Source organism: Camellia sinensis, unplaced genomic scaffold, assembly GCF_055761805.1.
Source record: "Camellia sinensis isolate YWXY unplaced genomic scaffold, ASM5576180v1 Unanchor6, whole genome shotgun sequence".
In the NCBI taxonomy this organism is placed as follows: domain Eukaryota; kingdom Viridiplantae; phylum Streptophyta; class Magnoliopsida; order Ericales; family Theaceae; genus Camellia; species Camellia sinensis.
Window position 1 is genome coordinate 17,192,501 of NW_028129474.1, and position 4,743 is coordinate 17,197,243.

Below are 4,743 nucleotides of genomic sequence, written 5' to 3' on the forward strand. Positions count from 1 at the left end.
CTACGGCGTCGCCCAACATGCAATGCCACGGCCTCGGCCCGCATGCCATGCCACGGCCTCGGCCCGCATGCCTTGCCACGGCGTCGCCCAACATGCCATGCCACGGCCTCGGCCCGCATGCCTTGCCACGGCCTCGGCCGCGCATGCCATGCCACCGCGTTGCCCGGCATGCCATGCCTTGGCCTCGGTCAACATGCCATGCCACGGCCTCGGCCTCGGCCCGCATGCCTTGCTACGGCGTCGCCCAACATGCAGTGCCACGGCCTCGGCCCGCATGCCATGCCACGGCCTCGGCCCGCATGCCTTGCCACGGCGTCGCCCAACATGCCATGCCACGGCCTCGGCCCGCATGCCTTGCCACGGCCTCGGCCGCGCATGCCATGCCACCGCGTTGCCCGGCATGCCATGCCTTGGCCTCGGTCAACATGCCATGCCACAGCCTCGGCCTCGGCCCGCATGCCTTGCTACGGCGTCGCCCAACATGCAGTGCCACGGCCTCGGCCCGCATGCCATGCCACGGCCTCGGCCCGCATGCCTTGCCACGGCGTCGCCCAACATGCCATGCCACGGCCTCGGCCCGCATGCCTTGCCACGGCCTCGGCCGCGCATGCCATGCCACCGCGTTGCCCGGCATGCCATGCCTTGGCCTCGGTCAACATGCCATGCCACGGCCTCGGCCTCGGCCCGCATGCCTTGCTACGGCGTCGCCCAACATGCAGTGCCACGGCCTCGGCCCGCATGCCATGCCACGGCCTCGGCCCGCATGCCTTGCCACGGCGTCGCCCAACATGCCATGCCACGGCCTCGGCTAGCATGCCATGCCACGGCCTCGGCCCGCATGCCTTGCCAAGGCGTTGCCCAACATGCCATGCCATGCCACGGCCTCGGCCCGCATGTCTTGCCAAGGCGTTGCCCAACATGCCATGCCACGGCCTCGGCCCGCATGCCTTGCCACGGCGTTGCCCAGCATGCCATGCCACCGCGTTGCCCGGCATGCCATGCCTTAGCCTTGGCCAGCATGGCATGCCACGGCCTCGGCCATCATGCCATGCCACGGCCTCGGCCCGCATGCCTTGCCACGGCGTTGCCCAACATGCCATGCCACGGCCTCGGCCCGCATGCCATGCCATGCCATGCCTTGGCCTTGGCCAGCATGACATGCCACGGCCTCGGCCCGCATGCCTTGCCACGGCGTCGCCCAACATGCCATGCCACGGCCTCGGCTAGCATGCCATGCCACGGCCTCGGCCCGCATGCCTTGCCAAGGCGTTGCCCAACATGCCATGCCATGCCACGGCCTCGGCCCGCATGTCTTGCCAAGGCGTTGCCCAACATGCCATGCCACGGCCTCGGCCCGCATGCCTTGCCACGGCGTTGCCCAGCATGCCATGCCACCGCGTTGCCCGGCATGCCATGCCTTAGCCTTGGCCAGCATGGCATGCCACGGCCTCGGCCATCATGCCATGCCACGGCCTCGGCCCGCATGCCTTGCCACGGCGTTGCCCAACATGCCATGCCACGGCCTCGGCCCGCATGCCATGCCATGCCATGCCTTGGCCTTGGCCAGCATGACATGCCACGGCCTCGGCCCGCATGCCTTGCTACGGCGTCGCCCAACAAGCCATGCCACGGCCTCGGCCCGCATGACATGCCACGGCCTCGGACCGCATGCCTTGCTACGGCGTCGCCCAACATGCCATGCCACGGCCTCGGCCCGCATGACATGCCACGGCCTCGGCCATCATGCCATGCCACGGCCTCGGCCCGCATGCCTTGCCACGGCGTTGCCCAACATGCCATGCCACGGCCTCGGCCCGCATGCCATGCCATGCCACGGCCACGGCCCGCATGCCATGCCACGGCCACGGCCTCGGCCCGCATGCCTTGCTACGGCGTCGCCCAACATGCCATGCCACGGCCTCGGCCCGCATGCCGTGCCACGGCCTCGGCCCGCATGCCATGCCATGCCACGGCCCGCATGTCTTGCCACGGCGTTGCCAAACATGCCATGCCACGGCCTCGGCCCGCATGCCTTGCGACGGCGTCGCCCAACATGCCATGCCACGGCCACGGCCCGCATGCCATGCCACGGCCTCGGCCCGCATGCCATGCCACGGCCTCGGCCCGCATGCCTTGCTGCGGCGTTGCCCAACATGCCATGCCACGGCCTCGGCCCGCATGCCTTGCCACCGCGTTGCCCAGCATGCCATGCCACCGCGTTGCCCGGCGTGCCATGCCTTAGCCTTGGCCAACATGTCGAGCCACGGCCTCGGCCCGCATGCCATGCCATGCCACAGCCCGCATGTCTTGCCACGGCGTTGCCAAACATGCCATGCCACGGCCTCGGCCCGCATGACGTGCCACGGCCTCGGCCCGCATGCCATGCCACGGCCTCGGCCCGCATGACATGCCACGGCCTCGGCCCGCATGCCTTGCCACGACGCCGCCCAACTTGCCATGCCACGGCCTCGGCCCGCATGACATGCCACGGCCTCGGCCCGCATGCCTTGCTACGGCGTCGCCCAACGTGCCATGCCACGGCCTCGGCCCGCATGCCATGCCACGGCCTCGGCCCGCATGACATGCCACGGCCTCGGACCGCATGCCTTGCTACGGCGTCGCCCAACATGCCATGCCACGGCCTCGGCCCGCATGCCACGGCACGGCCTCGGCCCGCATGCCTTGCTACGGCGTCGCCCAACATGCCATGCCACGGCCTCGGCCCGCATGCCATGCCACGGCCTCGGCCCGCATGACATGCCACGGCCTCGGACCGCATGCCTTGCTACGGCGTCGCCCAACATGCCATGCCACGGCCTCGGCCCGCATGCCACGGCACGGCCTCGGCCCGCATGCCTTGCTACGGCGTCGCCCAACATGCCATGCCACGGCCTCGGCCCGCATGCCATGCCACGGCCTCGGCCCGCATGACATGCCACGGCCTCGGACCGCATGCCTTGCTACGGCGTCGCCCAACATGCCATGCCACGGCCTCGGCCCGCATGCCATGCCACGGCCTCGGCCCGCATGCCTTGCCACGGCGTCGCCCAACATGCCATGCCACGGCCTCGGCCCGCATGCCTTGCCACCGCGTTGCCCAGCATGCCATGCCACCGCGTTGCCCGGCGTGCCATGCCTTAGCCTTGGCCAACATGTCGAGCCACGGCCTCGGCCCGCATGCCATGCCATGCCACGCCACGGCCCGCATGTCTTGCCACGGCGTGGCCAAACATGCCATGCCACGGCCTCGGCCCGCATGACGTGCCACGGCCTCGGCCCGCATGACATGCCACGGCCTCGGCCCGCATGCCTTGCTACGGCGTCGCCCAACATGCCTTGCCACGGCCTCGGCCCGCATGCCATGCCACGGCCTCGGCCCGCATGACATGCCACGGCCTCGGCCAGCATGCCTTGCCACGACGCCGCCCAACTTGCCATGCCACGGCCTCGGCCCGCATGCCATGCCACGGCCTCGGCCCGCATGACATGCCACGGCCTCGGCCCGCATGCCTTGCTACGGCGTCGCCCAACATGCCATGCCACGGCCTCGGCCCGCATGCCATGCCACGGCCTCGGCCCGCATGACATGCCACGGCCTCGGACCGCATGCCTTGCTACGGCGTCGCCCAACATGCCACGGCACGGCCTCGGCCCGCATGCCTTGCTACGGCGTCGCCCAACATGCCATGCCACGGCCTCGGCCCGCATGCCATGCCACGGCCTCGGCCCGCATGACATGCCACGGCCTCGGACCGCATGCCTTGCTACGGCGTCGCCCAACATGCCATGCCACGGCCTCGGCCCGCACGCCACGGCACGGCCTCGGCCCGCATGCCTTGCTACGGCGTCGCCCAACATGCCATGCCACGGCCTCGGCCCGCATGCCATGCCACGGCCTCGGCCCGCATGACATGCCACGGCCTCGGACCGCATGCCTTGCTACGGCGTCGCCCAACATGCCATGCCACGGCCTCGGCCCGCATGCCATGCCACGGCCTCGGCCCGCATGACATGCCACGGCCTCGGACCGCATGCCTTGCTACGGCGTCGCCCAACATGCCATGCCACGGCCTCGGCCCGCATGCCATGCCACGGCCTCGGCCCGCATGACATGCCACGGCCTCGGCCCGCATGCCTTGCTACGGCGTCGCCCAACATGCCTTGCCACGGCCTCGGCCCGCATGCCATGCCACGGCCTCGGCCCGCATGCCTTGCCACGACGTCGCCCAACTTGCCATGCCACGGCCTCGGCCCGCATGCCATGCCACGGCCTCGGCGCGCATGACATGCCACGGCCTCGGCCCGCATGCCATGCTACGGCGTCGCCCAACATGCCATGCCACGGCCTCGGCCCGCATGCCATGCCACGGCCTCGGCCCGCATGCCATGCCACGGCCTCGGCCCGCATGACAGGCCACGGCCTCGGACCGCATGCCTTGCTACGGCGTCGCCCAACATGCCATGCCACGGCCTCGGCCCGCATGCCATGCCACGGCCTCGGCCCGCATGCCACGGCACGGCCTCGGCCCGCATGCCTTGCTACGGCGTCGCCCAACATGCCATGCCACGGCCTCGGCCCGCATGCCATGCCACGGCCTCGGCCCGCATGACATGCCACGGCCTCGGACCGCATGCCTTGCTACGGCGTCGCCCAACATGCCATGCCACAGCCTCGGCCCGCATGCCGTGCCACGGCCTCGGCCTCGGCCCGCATGCCTTGCTACGACGTTGGCCAACATGCCA